Consider the following 19011-nt stretch of genomic DNA (forward strand, 5'->3'; position numbering starts at 1 on the left):
AGCTCCCGGAGGAAACCCATGCAGACACGGGGAGAACATGCAAACTCCACACAGAAAGGACCCGGACCGCCCCACCTGGGGATCGAACCCAGGACCTTCTTGCAGTGAGGTGACAGTGCCGCCCCGGGTTCTTGCGTAGTTCAAGGCTATGTTTCAAAAGTAGATTTTTCATTTGGTCTGTTGGGTGTGGTTTTCCTGGAACAATGCGGTAACATACCCTTGACAGGACACCAATCCATCAGCCACCAAAACCCCCCACCCCCACACACATAGCCAATTATGTCTGTATGTAAATACCTAATATGCCAATAGCATCGCTGGTAATTCAAACCCTGGATCCCAGCGCTAGTGGGCTAGCGTAATTTACCAGTGAGCCACCTGAGTGCCCATGAGAAGTGTAATTAATTTAATTTCAAATGACTTAGAGCTAAGGTAAACCTGAGTCAGGTCTAGCTTCAGCATATGTGTAACAGATTAGGCTTTGATCATGCTCTATGTAAACAGCTGCTTATCAGTTTGAAGAATATTTACAGCCATGTGCTGAAAGCATCGAGGGCTAGTGAGATTCTTATTTGTTGCTAGGATACTAAACGATGACAGAACTCATGCGTATGGACTTGACGTTTGCGCAATCCTGACACTTGTCCGCTTTGCATCATTTGCCACCCTCTGCACTCTAAAAAATACTAAAAGCGTATGAGAGTGTGCAATCAAATGTAAAAAAGAAAAAAAAGGCAGATCCCAAAAACAGTGCACTAAGAGACACAACAGGATGAGAACCAAAGAAATCTGACACCTGAGGTTCTTTACCTCATGCTTAGATGCATTACAGAAAAACCTGTCAAACTCGGCTCACGCCCAGCGTGAAAATCTTGTGTTCGTTTACCAGTGTGATCTCTGGGTCTGGCTTTTAGACAACATGCTGGCTAGAGACACCCCATAGTGATTTCAGCTGATTCTTGTGTATCACACACAAGATTGCAGTAGATTCACTGCAGGGATTAACGGTGGGGTCAGTGATTTTCTAAGTCTGTAATATTTTGCTCAGTTCTGGCAGCTGTCAGTAAAATATCTGTTCAGAAGAAAAACACTAGTCTCCTGAGGCTGCCCTAGGCTTAGTATTCTGGAGAAAAACAAACAATGTGGACCAAGAACCGCCAAACAAAGAGAACACGGAGGCGTCTCTATTTGTCAAACGTGATTTTATTCCGATTTGAAAGCTGCCTGCTTTGCACCATGCATTTGAACAGTTAGACACATGCATGCTCGTGTTATGGGACGTGACTGGCTAAAAACTGCAGGGAGATGCTTGGCTTTAAAATTATTTTGAGTTTCAAAACAAATTGTTAGTCTCATGACTCACAGAAGAAACTTTTTTTATACCTTTAACTAGGGCTGGACGGTATGACCAAAAATTTGTATCACGGTATTTCTGGTGTTCTGACTACAGTAGTGTTAAAAAAAATAGCAGTCCAACACCATTAACCTGATAAATCACTGTTTTTAGTAGAAGTGATATTTCTACATTGCAAAAAATTGACTTGAAAGTGTAGTAGAGTAATGAAAACAAAACAAACCCAACAATTAGGACATGCATGCCGTTCATTCTGAGTAATCGAAGCATTGATTGATAGGGGGTTGTTCAAAATAATAGCAGTGAGGAGTTCAATTGGTGAAGTCATTCATTCTGCAGAAGAACGGGTGTCAATTTTGGCCCTTATTTCATGTAGGAGGGGGGCAAATGTTGCACAGGTTGGTCATAGCACATTACCTTCTGAAATACTGGGTAAAATGGGTTGTTCCAGACATTGTACTGATGAACAGCGTACTTTGATTAAAAAGTTGATTGTAGAGGGAAAAACATACAGAGAAGTGCAGCACATTATGGGCTGCACAGCTAAAATGATCTCAAATGCCTTTAAGTGACAATCAAAACCTGAAAGACGCAGAAGGAAGTGTGGAACTACTGTTCGATAGAATCGAAGAAAAGCCAAAATGGCAAAGGTTCAGCCAATGATCACCTCCAGAAAGATCAAGGAACATCTGAGGTTACCAGTGAGTACAGAAGATGATTAAGTGAAGCCAATTTACCAGCAAGAACTCCTTGCAAAGTCCCGTTGTTAAGAAAAAGACGTGTCCTGAATGGGGTAAAATTTGCCATGGAACACATTGACTGGTCCAAAGAGAAATGGCTCAACATTTTGTGGACTGGTGAAAGCAAAATTGTTCTTTTTGGGTCTAGTGGCCGTAGACAGTATGTCAGACGACCCCCAAGCACTGAATTCAAGCCACAGTACACTGTGAAGGTGGTAAAGCATGGTGGTACAAAACTATGATATGGGGATGTTTCTCATACCATGGTGTTACGCCTAGTTATCACATACGAGGGATCATGGATCAGTTTAAATATATCAGAATACTTGAGGAGATCATGTTGCCCTATGTCGAAGAAGAAATGTCCTTAAAATGGGTGTTTCAACATGACAATGCCCCAAAACATCTTGGTTACAGACAAACAAGACTGAGGTAATAGAGTGACCAGCCCAATTCCCTGACTTCAATCCCAGAGAGAACTTGTGGGCTGATATCTGAAACGCGTTTTTTTGAGGCAAAACCCAAAAATGCAGAAGAACTGTGGAATGTAGTGTAATCATCCTGGACTGGAATACCTGTTCAGAGGTGCTAGAAGTTGGTCGACTCCATGCAACACAGATCTCGGAAACAATTGTTATGCCACTAAATATTAGTTCAGTAATTTAAAGTAAAACATTTTTTCATGTTATAGATAATTTTTTGAGTTTTTAAAGAAAAATGCTGCGCTGCTATTTTTTTGAACAGCCTAATATTAATTTTTCTTAATTTTCTGTAAAGGATTAACACAAACTGGCTACATTGTGTTAATGTTTTGATTTAGAATTAAAAGTGTAGTATTTTTAGTGCATTTGCATTTATGGAAATAAAAGTGATTATAATGATTTTGGGCTTTATTCACTTTTTTAAAATCACTGCTAATTTTTTTGAACACCACTGTATATATCATGATATGTTTTATTTTTTGTATGACTGGGACTTTTTATATGTCTGAGGCTGATTTTACTGTCATACAGTCAAGCCGGAAAGTCTGCACACCCCTTTCACCTTCTCCATGTTTTATTACATTACAGACTCATTCTATAACAGATTGAGTTCTTTTTTTTTTTGCCTTAAACATCTACATACAATCACCAATAATTAGCAAGTGAAAACAGGGTTTAGAAAATATTCACTTTTATATATAACATTACATATCTGTACACACCCTTAACCTAATACTTCGTTGATGCACCTTTGGCAGCAATTACAGCTTTAAGGCATCTTGGGAAAGAAGCTACGAGCTTGGCTGTGTGCTTCGGGTCATGTCATGGAAGGTAAACTTCCGCCCCAGTCTGAGGTCCAGAGCGCTCTGGAGCAGGTTTTCTTCAAGGATCTCGGTGTGTACTTAGCTGCATTCATCTTCCCCTCTCTCAGGACTAGTCGCCCCGGTCCCACTGCTGAAAAACATCCCCACATCATGATGCTGCCACCGCCATGCTTCACTGTAGGGATGGCATTAGCCAGGTGATGAGCAGTGCCTGGTTTCCTCCAGACATGAAACTTGGTATTCAGGCCAAAAAGTTTAATTTTGGTTTTATCAGACCAGAGAATCTTGTTTCTCATGGTTTGAGAGTCCTCTAGGTGCCTTTTGGCGAACTCCAAGCGGGCTGTCGTGTGCCGTCTGGCCACTCTACCATAAAGGCGTGATTTGTGGTGTGCTGCCTGAATGATTGATCTTCTGATAGGTTCTCCCATCTCCACAAGGATACGCTGGAGCTCTGTCAGAGTGACCATTGGGTTCCTGCTCACCTCCCTGGCTAAGGTCTAGGAGGAATTTTGGTGGTTCCAAACTAACTAATGGCCACTGTGCTCTTTGGGACCTGTAAAGCTGCAGCAATTTTTCTGTACCCTTCTTCAGATCTATGCCTTGACACAATCCTGTTTCTGAGGTCTGCAGATAATTCCTTTGACCCCATGGCTTGGAGTTTGCTCTGATATGCACTGTCAACTGTGGGACCTTATATAGGCAGGTGTTGGCAATCCCCAAAAATGTCCAATCAATTGAATTTAGCACCGGTGAACTCCAATTAAATTGTAGAAACATCTCAAGCAGTATCAGTGAAAACAAACTGTATTTTCACCCTGGTAGTAATGTCGCTTAACCTTTTGCTTTTTTGCAACAATCATGCCCCGACAAACCGTACCGTATAGTGTTTTAATCTGTGTCAGAACAAAATAAAAAACTTCTAAACTGCCGACACAGCTCATTTCTTTGTTGTTTTTGTGTATTTTTTTTTTCACCATATTGAGGAAACCTCTCTCATCTGTTGAGCTGTATCTAATCTGCACAGCACTCCATAGCGCTTTTAGCGGCGAACAATATTATATGATTTGCTGCCTATTGAAGCTTACAGCTGTTGTATTAACTGTGCTACGGTATGGATGTATATGAAAAATCCATACCGTACAAGGAATCAAAGCCGGTATACCGAATGTACCGTCATATCGCCCAGCTCTACCTTTAACTAAAATATAATGAATAAAGGACCCATATTACATCATAGTTTTTTACTATTTTACCCAGTGGGCAGCGTCCTATGACCTCTGATGAAGGTCTAGAAGATGACCAACTCAAACAGCAGCAATAGATGAGCGATCGTCTCTGACATTACATCTACAAGGTGGACCAACCAGGTAGGAGTGTCTAATAGAGTGAGTTCCAGCTATAAAAAGTCCCAGCAGCGCTGCTGTGTCTGATCCACTCATACCAGCACAACACACACTAACACACCACCACCATGTCAGTGTCACTGCAGTGCTGGGAATGATCCACCACCCAAATAATACCTACTCTGTGGTGGTCCTGACCATTGAAAAACAGGATGAAAGCAGGTAAAAAAAGTATGTAGAGAAATAGATGGACCACAGTCAGTAATTGTAGAACTACAAAGTGCTTCTATATGGTAAGTGGAGCTGATAAAATGGACAGTGAGTGTAGAAACAAGGAGGTGGTTTTAATGTTATGGCTGATCAGTGTAATTACCTAGTATTCTGTATAAAAGCGTACACATTCTCTCCAGTTGTTCTTGCAAAAACATAATTAGCTGATTTCTAATTACTGGGAGCTCTACAAATATCTACAGAGGAAACCAGCTGGAATTTTACTTTCATTACAAAGTGTTGTGTCAAATTGGTTTACATAAACAAGAGGTGTTTTCAGGCTGACGGAAACCCGGGTGCACAATAACCGCAAGAGCTAATTAGAGAAATCATAATGTATTAATACTGAGTAGCTAATCAGGGCATGAGCTACACTTTTAGAGCAGCTTTGAAAAACTGGGCTAAAATCCTTGAGAAAAACATATTCTGGTTTCATGGGGTTGAAGGAGGTGGAGATTCACACTGCAGTCTGGAAAGGTTTGATGAGGTTTAAATCTGGGGAACCAGGAAGCCATGAAAAAAGCTTGACTTCATACTGGTGCCCTCTTTAGTTTTAGTCGTATATGTCTAGGAAATGGTCGGAGCACAGAGGGCACCGGATCCACAAAAAGTGGCAAATTTTTTTGTTATACAACCTGTTACTTTATTTATTTATATATTAGAATTTTAACATTATGCTTTACACACTTTGGTTATATTCAAGACAGGTCTTTAATGACAAACACATGTATAATGGACAATTTTGTATCTCCAATTCACCTCACTTGCATGTCTTTGGACTGTAGGAGGAAACCGGAGCTCCTGGAGAAAACCCACACAGACACGGGGAGAACATGCCAACTCCACACAGAAAGGACCCGGGCTGCTCTATCTAGCACAGCCTTTCTCAACCGGGGTGCCGCGGCACTGGGGTGCCGTCAAAAATATTCTGATAGTGATGAGTCGTTCGCGAACGATCCGATTCTATTGAACGGCTCTTTAAAATAAACAAAAGGAACCGAGTCGTGCCTCTGGGAGCCGCTATATATATTTTTATTTCTGCGCAGTTCGGCTGTAATCCACCCATTCCGCTTCCATCAGTAGAGGGAATCAATCAGTCATAATAAGAGCTGTTTATTGTCGAAATTCAAATACGAAAACGAAGAGCAGAGAGCGAGACACACACACACACACACACACACAGAGAGAGAGCGCGAGAGACACACACACACACACACACACAGAGAGCGCGAGAGACACACACACACACACACAGAGAGAGAGAGCGAGAGAGACACACACACACACAGAGAGAGAGAGCGCGAGAGACACACACACACACAGAGAGAGAGAGAGCGAGAGACACACACACACACACACACAGAGAGAGAGCGCGAGAGACACACACACACACACACACACAGAGAGCGCAAGAGACACACACACACACACAGAGAGAGAGAGAGCGCGAGAGACACACACACACACAGAGAGAGAGCGAGAGACACACACACACACACACAGAGAGAGAGAGCGCGAGAGACACACACACACAGAGAGAGAGAGCGAGAGACACACACACACACACAGAGAGAGAGCGCGAGAGACACACACACACACACACACACACACACACACACAGAGAGAGCGCGAGAGACACACACACACAGAGAGAGCGCGAGAGACACACACACACACACACACAGAGAGAGAGAGCGCGAGAGACACACACACGCACACACACAACCTGATCGTTATTACTACCTCATTACTGTAAATATTATAATTTTTATTGTTATTATTTTGCACTGTTTTTATTAATATTTTATTCTATTTTATATTTTTTTCCACATGTAACTTTTGTATAAATTTGTTCTTTCTTACTGTTATTTTTTATTATTTCTCTCTAACTTGCTTTGGCAATACGAATGTCCTTATTTGTCATGCCAATAAAGCTTCTTTTGAGTTGAGAGAGCCGTAACTGAGCTACAGAGAGAACATGCAGAAAAGAAGCAGTGCTGATAGTATACTGACAAATAATTGAGAAATAAACTATTAACTTGTTTAATTATGTTAAATCTGATTCGTTCATGGCGCTGCCTCTCATCCATCCCTGCCAGAATAGGGCGATCGTGTGCATCATCCCAGGCTCAGGTTTTCCATCAAAAGTAAGTCACGTTTACCCCTTCCTCCCTAAATGACACCTTATGGTGTGTGTGCATGTGTGTTAGCAGTCCGAGGGATGCAGAGTGTAAGTTTTTTAATACATTTTAGACTGGGGTGACTTGAGATTTTGCAGACTTTTAAAGGGTGCCGTGACTGAAAAAAGGTTGAGAAACACTGATCTAGGAATCGAACCCAGGACCTTTTCGCCACTGAGCCACCGTGTCATCATTCCTGTTACTTTAACTACATCTTCTGTTGTTTCCCCCAAGGTGGTTCTGACGGGAACCTGTTTGCCCACATGAGATTGAAGCCTGCACGTTTCAGATTGTTTGAGAACAATGACGCTCCTGTTGTGTCTGCACAGACAATGTCTAGAACTCACTGAATAAAGAAGAAATCAAATTGTTGTTTTTTTTCTCTTTACTAACCACTAACTTTTAGTTTAAATTATTTTTGTGTGTGTATGGTTAGTTTAAATCCTACTCATTTAAATTATTCTCCAGGCCACCCTGGATGGTTCCCTGCTAAGTCTTATTCCTTTCAAGGTTTCTTCCTGTAATTTGAAGGGAGTTTTTCCTTGCCACTGTCGCCCTTGGCTTGCTCAACAGGGGGTTTTGATCTGCCAGTCCTGGATTCTGTGAAGTTGCTTTGAGACAATGTCAAATGTAAAAAGTGATTTACAAATAAATTTCACTTGACTTAACATGCTGGTTCTAATAATTTTAACAAAATAATTGCATGTACCATGGATGGTTGACAGCACACACTGGCTGACTGGTGGATACTTCTTTATAGGGATGCATCGATACCATTTTTTCCCAACCGAGTACGAGTACAAGTTCATGTATTTTTGTACTTGCCGATACCGATACCGATACCAATTTAGAATACCGTTTTTTTTTTAAACAAAAACACACGTGAGAAGTGACGAGAAGTTTAATGATACCACGTCCAAAAATGCACGTTATCAAGTAGCGAGTGATCAAAGTGTTTGTGCGCTGATGTGATGAAATCAAGGAGGAAAAATAAATGAATCTGAGTGGATTTGGCAACACGAATAGCATGGATTGTTCTGTAGTGAGTTGGAAGTTAATAAATATTTTTTTTAATTTTGTTGTTATGTTTTGTAGAGAACGATCAGGTCAGAAATACTGTAAAACGTGTGTGTGTGTGCCGGTGTATTCTGATATAAACTATATTATCCCCCTGTCCCACCTGTTTACACTCCTCTCCTGTGTTTCCCCTCACACCGTATCCTGCGTTCTCATTGGCTGTTCGACATGTCACTCATTCCCAGTCGCACATCTGAGATCAGATATCTGACGTGCTAGAAAACTCGAGCGCTCGGCGAGCCGGTCGGATCGAGTTGTTGGATAGTTCACACTTAGCGATCGAGAGCCGAGTTTTGATCGCCGAGCCGGCAAATCTAGCGCCGACCAGTCGCCAAGCGAAAATCAGGGCAAAAGTCGTGTAGTGTGAACCAGGCATAACGCAGCAACGTGCACTGGGCACACGGTATCGGATGTTCAGTATCGGAGCCTCGTTTGCGAGTACGAGTACAAGTTAATGAGCGCGGTATCGGGCAAATACCCGATACCAGTATCTGTACTCATGCATCTCTACTTGAAACATAGACTTTGAAGCCCTATTCATTCTTGGTTGCTGACATCTGGCAAGATGCTTGAATAATATCTAACGTCGTTGACCGTAAGTCTAGAAAGGTCTTAAAGCAACCGAGTAAAAAACACAGCATAGCTTCTAAGACTTGTTTGAATATGATCGCCAGAATTAAAATGACTGGTTGACTTGGTATGCAGAGGAGAGTGTGCATATAGCCTACCGTGTACAAATATAGTCCAAGCAATTGAGAGGACCAAACATTTACATTTTCAGCATTTATCAGATGCTTTTATCCAAAGCGACTTACACAATGAGCGGAACACGATGAGCAATTGAGGGTTAAGGGCCTTGTTTAGGGACCCAACAGTGGCAACTTAATGACTTGGTGTAAAACAGTGGCAAACTGGCAGTAGTGGGGTTTAAACCAGTGACCTTCTGATTACTAATCAAGTTCCTTAATTAAGTTACTAATTAGGTTCCTTAGATGGGACAGTGGTAGCCTAGTGGGTAAGGCTTTGGGCTTTCAACTGAAAGGTTGAGAGTTCAAGTCCTAGCTCTGCCATGCAGCCACTGTTGCGTACTTGAGCACGGCCCATAACCAGACATCCCAAGTCTCCCGGAGGTTCCGGGAGTCTCCCGCATATACATAGCGGCTCCCTGATGCCCGCAAGTCAGATCAAATCTCCCGGAATCTAGAACAAGCGGCCAAGAGTGCACACACACGCGCACGCAGGCGACACAGACTTTTTTCCCCAATCGCGCATTAAATCCGTTATCTGATATACAATCTAGTGCACTATGTAGGGAACATAAATCAATTGTCTAACATACTGTCTAGTGTACTATGTAGTGAACATAAATCCGTGATCTGATATACAATCTAGCGCACTGTGTAGGGAACATAAATCAATTGTCTAATATACTGTCTAGTGCACTATGTAGGGAACATAAATCAATTGTCTAATATACTGTCTAGTGCACTATGTAGGGAACATAAATTCGTTATCTGATATACAATTTAGTGCACTATGTAGGGAACATAATTAATTATGTAATACACTATCTAGTGCACTATGTAAGGAACACAAATCATCATCTAGTTATACTTTCTAGTGCACTATGTAGTGAACATGAATGCGTTATCTAATACACTATCTAGTGCACTATGTAGGGAACATAAATCCGTGATCTGATATACAATCTAGTGCACTGTGTAGGGAACATAAATCAATTGTCTAATTCACTATCTAGTGCACTACGTAGGGAACATAAATCCGTGATCTGATATACTATCTAGTGCACTGTGTAGGAAACATAAACCAATTGTCTAATTCACTATCTAGTGCACTACGTAGGGAACATAAATTCAGATCTAAAATACTATCTAGTGCACTATGTAGGGAACATAAAACCGTTATCTGATATACATTTTAGTGCACTGTGTAGGGAACATAAATCCGTTAACTAATACGCTACCCAAAGCATTATGTAAGAAACATAAGTCTATTATCTAGTACACTATCTAGTGCACTAAGTAAGGAACATAAATTCTTTTCTAATATACAATCTAGTGCACTATGTAGGGAACATAAATCTATTATCTTTCACACTATCTAGTGCACTATGTAGTACACATTAATGTGTTTGTGACGCGAACAGTTAGCTTAGTAGCTCAGTTAGCAACTCCTAAAAGTTCTGTTATCACCCAGATCCTTTGGTGTGTGTGAGAGGTTTTTTAGCTTTTTTTTTTTTGGGAGCTTTTGCAACTTGGGATGTCTGCATAACCCTCTCTGCTCCAGGAGTGCCGTACGATGGCTGACCCTGCGCTCTGACCCCAGCTTCCAAACAAGCTGGGATACTCAAGAAAGAATTTTGTTGTACTATGTTGTATTATAGTTGCCATGGTGATGGTGGACGCTGGCGCATTTGGCTGCCGCTACCGTTACCGTATTTTACCGTATTTTATTGTATTTTTATCGTTTTTCGTTTTCATCTTTTTACACACCTTGTGGATCTATTTCTTTTATGTTACTTTTGATACTTTTATTTGTGCTTTTGATACTTTTTGTTCTTTCTACTGTACATCGCGTCTGCGGCCGGTGGTGAACGGTGGATGAGTTTTCCTGGGATCGGCACGATGTTGAACTATTCCGTTGACCAGCTGAGGAAGTTCAACAATTGCACTACTCCATCGTGTATTTCAGTCATCAAACAGCTTGGACTCCTTCGCCGGCCTCGTTATATTCACAGGGGCTCCCGGAGAAAGCTTGTTTATCTTCGAAACGGTAACGCTATTCCATCCTTCTGGTCAGCCGTGCGCACTGTCGCTCCGCAAACACGTCATCAGAGCGCTGCTGCCTTGCACACCAGTAGCGGTGTAGTCTCCATGACAACGCTGTCCACGGAGTGGGATGGGAAACGCGGAGTGGACTTAGCAAATCTCCGTTCTCTTCCTCGTTCCTCACAGCCAACTACACAACAATACCACTTGAAAATGGCATTGCTTAATGTTCGTTCACTCAACACAAAAAGTACTGTACTCAGTGAATTTATATCTGACAGTGAACTAGACTTTTTCTGTCTCACTGAAACTTGGCATAAACCCTTGGATTATTTTACGTTAAATCAGACCACGCCAATGGGATACTCGTATATTGATGAACCTCGTATGGAAGGGCGAGGTGGTGGTGTTGCTGCAGTCTATAGGGATGATATTAAAATAACCACTTTGTCTTTTCCTGCTGCTCTTTCTTTTGAACACCTGGCTTTCAAGTTGTCAGGGCCTACTCCTCTGGTCACTGCTGTAGTTTATCGTCCGCCAAAGCCAAACGCTTCCTTTCTCTCTGATTTTTCAGATTTTTTAACCCAGCTTAGTGCCCTCTCATCCTCTGTACTGCTTATGGGTGATTTTAACATCCATATTGATGACAACAACTGTAAATTTGCCAGGGAATTTTTGGAATTGTTACAGTGTTTTAATTTCACACAACATATACATTTTCCAACTCATAAAAAAGGTCATACTCTTGACCTTGTCTGCTCTACTGGTGTCCTAGTTCATCAGCCGTCCAGCCATGACCTTACTGTCTCTGATCATTTGACAATCATCATGGACATTGAGGTCACTAGGCCCATCACTAGAGCTAAACATAAAATATCCTTCAGGAATCTTCAGTATATCTCTCCCTCTGCTTTCTCAGATTCTCTTGTTAAAAAGATGTCTGTCTGTCCTGTACTGTCTAGTAATTCATCTGACCTTGTCGATTACTATAATGACATACTCGCCTCATGTCTTGATGAGCTGGCTCCTTTGAGAACCAAATTTGTTTCATTTAGTCATTCCGCACCATGGTACACAATTGAGCTTCACCAAATGAAATCCCGTAAACGCCAGCTTGAAAGACTTTATAAGAAAACCGGTCTAACAGTACATTATCAGATTTATTCTGATTATCTTCAACATTACAAAGACGCTCTTACGGCAGCCCGATCCACTTACTATTCCGAACTCATACATGCTGGATCAACAAATCCTAAGACTCTCTTTTCCACAATAAATAAACTTCTCAAACCAATTGACAATACTACCAATTCCTTTACAGTTGACAAGTGTAACTCTTACCTCTCATTTTTTCAAACAAAAGTTGAGAATATCCACAATTTTCTGACAGTTTCCCCTGTCATCTCTGTTTCTCCGCCTGTCTCACCTCAATTTATTACCCAGCCTCTGTCTCAGTTCTCACCTGTGTCTCATTTGGACCTATCTGAGATCTTAACAGGGATGCGAAGCTCCACTTGTGTTTTGGATCCTGCTCCATCAAAACTTGTTAAGGGTTGTTTTCCAGTTATCTCATCACTTATCACAGAGATAATCAATTCCTCTCTTAGTTCTGGCTCAGTCCCTCAATCACTCAAATTGGCTGCTGTTACTCCCATACTTAAAAAACCTGGACTTGACTCTAACATTATGAGTAACTTTCGGCCCATTTCCAATCTTCCATTTCTGTCGAAAATACTGGAACGTGTTGTTGCCTCACAGCTCAAAGATCACCTAAATTCCAATAATCTATTTGAATCATTTCAGTCTGGTTTCCGCCCCCAGCACAGCACTGAGTCAGCCCTCCTCAAAGTCACAAATGACCTTCTTCTTTCCTCAGACTCTGGACAAATTAATATTCTCGTCCTCCTTGATCTTACTGCAGCTTTTGACACCATTAATCACTCCATTCTTCTGTCCCGCCTTGAATCCTCTGTCAACATCACTGGTACTGCCCTTTTGTGGTTAAGGTCATATCTCATAAACAGACAACAGTTTGTTAATATCAACAATTGTAGTTCTGCCATTGCTCCACTGTCCCAAGGCGTTCCCCAAGGCTCAGTGTTAGGTCCCCTTTTGTTTATTCTTTATATGCTCCCCCTTGGTGACATCATACGTCGGCATGGTTTACATTTCCACTGCTATGCTGATGATATTCAGCTTTACATCTCCTCCAAATCCATTAATACTGAACTTCACTCCACTCTGACAAATTGCATCACTGAAATGAAATTGTGGATGAAAGCTAATTTCCTCAAATTAAACTGTGAAAAATCAGATATGATCATCGTAAGTCCTACAACCCTGGCAAAAACCACAAAAAATTTTCAAATTACCATTGATAATGACACTTTGTCTCCGTCTTCTAACATCCGAAATCTTGGTGTAATTTTTGATAGCAACCTCTCTTTTGACCGCCATGTAAATCACATCACCAAAACTGCTTTCTTTCATCTAAAAAACATAGCACGTCTACGTCCATCACTCTCCTTTTCTGCCGCCGAAACCTTGATTCATGCTTTTATTACATCCAGAATTGATTATTGCAATAGCATCCTTTATGGTACATCTAACAAAATCCTAAAAAAACTTCAGTATATCCAGAATTCAGCTGCTCGCCTCCTTACTCATACTCGCTCCCGTGATCATATTACACCTGTTCTACAAAAACTTCATTGGCTTCCCGTTGCTCAACGCATTCAATTCAAAATTCTTCTATTCACTCACAAAGCTCTCCATAATCAGGCCCCATCCTACCTCACCGACCTGCTCCATCAGCACATTCCCTCCCGTAGCCTTCGCTCTTCTGAGGCTAACCTACTGTCCATACCCTCTAGGACCAAGCACCGGACCTGGGGTGACAGGGCCTTTTCCATAGCTGCTCCATCTTTATGGAATGCTCTCCCCAAACACCTACGAGATTGTCCTGACCTGTCCAAATTCAAGTCACTTCTCAAAACTCATCTATTCAATATGGCATTTAACTTGTAACAACACGAAATAAATGCTTTTATTTTTGCTATTCTTTTTAATAGTTTTTATACTTAGATCACGACAGAAATGTGAAGTCCTAGATCCTAAAACTTGTAAAGTTTTCAGTTTCCTGATTGCATGTAAATCTGTCCTGTTTCTGTCTAATTTTAAGAAATTGTTCTATATTTGTTGTTCTCTCTCATAATTTAGCTAATTTTTAATGAACTGTCTTATGCTGCTCTCTTTGTTTTTATCTTAATTATTCTTGATGTTGATGTACTATTTTGATTTTGTACTATGATTTGTATGGTGTATGTACGTATTTGTTTTGATTATTTGTCTTATGTAAAGCGTCTTTGAGTATCTTGAAAAGCGCTATATAAATAAAATGTATTATTATTATTACTGTACATCTGTATATGTATATATGACAAATAAAGGCATTCTTCTTCACCGCTGAGCCACCACTGTCAATAACAGGAACTGCCATTTACTAGACTTTTTTGTTTGTTTTTGGCACCATTCAGTGTGGGGGGAGGGGGGGGGACTAATGCACCTGCAGTTTGGGGCACCCACTATTTGACCTTTTGGGGACTCTGTTAGTTGCCTCGTGTTGATTTTAAATCTTACATATTGATGTTCTGTCATAGTCCGGCTTCAGAGAAAACACTGCAGGCATACACACCTCTCACACACTCCCCACTCCCCGCTCTCTCTCGCTCGCTCTCTCTCTCTCTCTCTCTCTCTCTCTCACACACACTCACACACACACACACACACACACACACACACACAGGAAATTGTGCGCGTGCAGAGCCGTTTAAACTTCACTCACACTAACTAGTTAGCTTGTGTGCTAATAACGCTGTGACACCCCAGTCACAGTCGCTAGTTACAAATAAATGTATTAAAATTAGCGTTATTATTTGCTTTGTTTGCTGACATTGCTTTTTCTTGGCTTAACTTGTATTAAGGTGTATTAAATAACATGAAGTAGTACTCACGGTGTAACTTTTTAGACCGTTCTAGAGACTTCCGCTTGGTTACTATGCAAGCTGTTCTGAACAGCAACGGCGCAGATGTAAATACGAAAGCAACGTGGTCGTTGAGCGTAGGCTGTATTCTAAATCACCTTCTAACGCCCTACAAAGTAGCACTATGCATAGTTGACGCTATACTATATCTAGTGCACTATCTATAATACAGGGAGGGATTTGAAATTCAGCCTCGTTGAGCTCAGGCAGCAAAGCGTGTAATGCCATCTACAGGGAGTGAAACTAAGGATACAACAAAACTAAAACTCGTTTAGTGACGACTGATCTGCATGATTGTACAAGTGAATAATGGATTAATAAATGTGTTTTTAATTGTTTAAAATTTACATATTTAATACTTAAGTATTTTATTAAAATTAATCAAGTTAAGCTTAAACATTACATAGCAGGTTAAGATTTTAATACTGTTGATTAAAGGAAGCTTCTTGATGCATGCTCAATAATCCAGGTACACAAATCCACAAAGTTGAATCAATTTATCTGGACACAAGTTTGCTGTAGCGATACGTTTCATCACTCATCCAAGTGACTTTTTCAGTCTAAGCTGGTGGTGGATACCCCAACCTTATATGCAGCCGATTTGCATAATGACCGATCACGGCCCATTGCATAACAATGAAACCGGTGATCAGGTCCATATGCAAATCACAATGACCATTAATTACAATGGCCATGTGTGACTTTCACATATGATTGGGGTATAGCTCCTATTGCGGCGTTGTAAGATGGTAAGAGATGGTGAGAGATGTACCATCTGAACCATCTCTAAACCGATGGGTGGGGTACATCTCTCACCATCTTACAACACCGTTGTTGGGGTTATTCACCACCAGCTCAGACTAAAGAAGTCACTTGGATGAGTGATGAAACGTATCGCTACAACAAACTTCTGTCCAGATGAACTGATTCAACTTTGTGAAGCTTCAGTGACTTTTTTATTTATTTATTTATTTATCAGGAACTTATCAGGGCTGACAATTAAATAGTTTTTCAAAGGAAAAGCAGTTTTTTTTAGCTTAGCTTTCACCATATACAGTCCATAACATTATTAAAAGACTCACAAAAGATTAAATTTCTGGGCACAAAGTGCAATGCTGAGAACCAACATTACATGCCCATAACTTCTGATCATTTCATAAAGCATTACATTAAGACTAAAATACTTCTGTGCTGAGTATAACCATATGGGCTAGGAATTTTCTGGAAAGCCCTTTCAGTAAATGCAATCCAGAAACACCACCAATGTCACCAGGCTGAAGCACATCTGAGATGAACAGCAGCGAAGTGAAAACTGCTGTGTTCTGACAAGTTCTCCTCTTAAACTGATATTGTTAATAATGGATGTTTACTTCTCTGGTACAATGAAAAATATAACATCCTGACTGTAACAAATGCAAAGTTCGAAATACAGCATCTGTAATGATATGGGGTGTGTTGGTGCTAATGGCATGGGTAACTTGCACATCTGTGAAGGCAGCATTAATACTAAGGGGTGCGTACACATTTTGCAGCACTATAACATGGCAGCTGCTAAAGGTAGTCAATTTTGAGCAGCAGAAGCAGTACGTAGGTGCAGATAATTGATGTGCAGGTCTCTCCTGATTGACAATCACATGTGCCTCATAAACATTCATTTACTTCAGTTGGAAGTTTTCCAGTATACTACTGTTTTGCTCTTTCACACCTGCTAGTTCCTTTGTTGGCACGTTTGCATTTCCCTCATGATGGAACCACCTCGGAAGAGCGGACTTCTCTTCTCCAGAGCAGACCATGGCCATAAATCCACATTATGCATATTATGGTGGGGTTTCATTCTACACCAGTTATTCCAAGCCAGTTGGTGGAGTTGGAGTGCCGCTTGTGCATTGCTGGTCCAGGAGGTTCTTAGCTTGTCACAGATGGACAGAGCAGCCTGTCACACTGTGCAATCCAATTCTCAGTTCTGTGCTATCCCTTTTCTGTCCCCTTTTTCTTTTGCGGGCTGCTGATGTTTTTTGTGTCCTTTATTTGTTACTTTGTTCTGTTATTTTGGCCACCTCATTTATTTGCAATTCTCCCCTTTTTGGTAAGTGGCTATTTAGCTAAATTTATTCTACCTTGGTTAAAACATCTTGCACCTGGGTTCTTTTCTATTTTTTTCAGGAATGTTTTTTCTATTTCAGGAAAATAATGTCAAGCCGCATTCTGTGCATGTTATATCAGCATGGTTTCATATTAAGAAAACACAGGAGCTAGACTAACCTGCCTGCAGTCCAGGCCAGTCTAAAGTATTATATCAATCAAGAATGGAGAAAATCCTCATTCACAACTGCAACAGCTGTTGTCCTCAGTTTCTAAAGGATTGCAAAAATAAAATGAGAAGGTGATGTACCAATGGTAAACAGTTTCCCTTTTCCCAACCTTTTGCAGCCATAAAGTTGGAATAAGCACATATATAAAAAACAATTATGTTGATATATCTTGTCTCTGTCCATGATGGACTGATGACCAGTGATTCTGAGAAAGCTGGATCCACTGCAACCCTGAATAGTGGTGAAAACATGAAAATGAAATAAAAAATATTAATCTTTTCTCTGTACTATTTTTTTTTACTAAATCTATAAGTTTGAATATTAAACATTACATACTTAAGATATTGTCACATTTTACTATAGTAGTTTGTAGCAACTATGGTACTTTTGACCATGTTATTAATGCTCAGATGGTGCAGCAGTCCATTACGCTAGCCCACTACCACTGAGATCCAGTTTCAAATCTCAACGGTGCTAACAACTTGCCAGGAATTTACACAGATATGATGGAGGATGGCCAAAGCCCTGCAATGGACTGGCGTCCTGTCCAGGGTTTCCCTGCATTGCACCCAGTGTTTTTTGATTGAACTATTCCCTGACCAGGATAAAATGATGATAAAATAATAATAATAAAAAAAATAACATAAAAAACTATTATGGTAACACATTTTTTATAGTAAAAATAAAATACACATTTTTTAAACCAAATTATGCAAAACATATTTTATTTGTGTGCCAAAATACATCCATCATTTTACACACATCATCAATACATCATTTATTTCATAAGATTTTTAAAAAATCTCATCATTTGTACATAATTTGAGTTGGACAAACTTACTTGGCTTGCACTAGTAAGGTAAATTTTAGACTCGTCGGTGCTTTATTTTGACAGGGTGTTGTGCAGCGACACTATTAAAAGTTTCATTTGAATAATGTCCTACAGTGTGGTCATTTTCTTTAACTTCTTAATAAACCAAAGTGTATATATTTTGTCATAATGTTTATCTAGGCGAAATAAGTTATAGGGCAGCACGGTGGCACACTGGGCAGCACTGTCATCTCGCAGCAAGAAGGGCCTGGCTATGATTCTGCATATGTGTCTGTTTGGGTTTCCTTCAGGTGGTCCGGTTTCCTCCCACAAGTCCAAAGTCATGCAGTGTGAATGTATGTGTGTGTTTGCCCTGTGCTGCCCTGGCGACCTGTCCAGCCTTTACTGCCTTTCGCACAGTAAATCAGACCCTTGCAAACCTGACCAGGATAAAGCAGTGGTGAATAAACGAATATATGAATAACAAATAAGCTATAGCAATTAATAATACTACCTGTACAATGTAATTAAAAAGGAAGGGAAGATCAAAATGACAAAGATCAACACCGCTACCAACCCTTCCAAGATTCTATGTAAATCTCATACCAATGAGATTTATTTCCACTACGTAACTGGTTTAGAAAATTGTCTACTGTATATTACAGACAGGTATTTAATAGAATGCTGTTTTTCTTTTTCAAAACTATTATATTAAAGCAACAGAACACTTAAGGTCAGGTGTTATCATTAATAACATCACAGCTGTACTGATCTACAGCTGCGAAT

The 19011-nt window shown here is 40.5% G+C and overlaps 1 protein-coding gene across 1 annotated transcript in view; it reads right to left on the reverse strand.

Annotated features, from left to right (window-relative positions):
* Positions 1-15117, reverse strand: part of enox2 (ecto-NOX disulfide-thiol exchanger 2) — a 616994-nt gene extending 601877 nt beyond the window's left edge. Inside the window, exon 1 of the mRNA XM_062990318.1 lies at positions 15073-15117. The gene's annotated coding sequence lies outside the window, so the exon portion shown is untranslated. The remainder of the gene's footprint in view (positions 1-15072) is intronic.
* Positions 15118-19011: the final 3894 nt, after the last annotated feature.

This window comes from Trichomycterus rosablanca, chromosome 1 (genome assembly GCF_030014385.1).
Source record: "Trichomycterus rosablanca isolate fTriRos1 chromosome 1, fTriRos1.hap1, whole genome shotgun sequence".
Taxonomy (NCBI): Eukaryota; Metazoa; Chordata; class Actinopteri; order Siluriformes; family Trichomycteridae; genus Trichomycterus; species Trichomycterus rosablanca.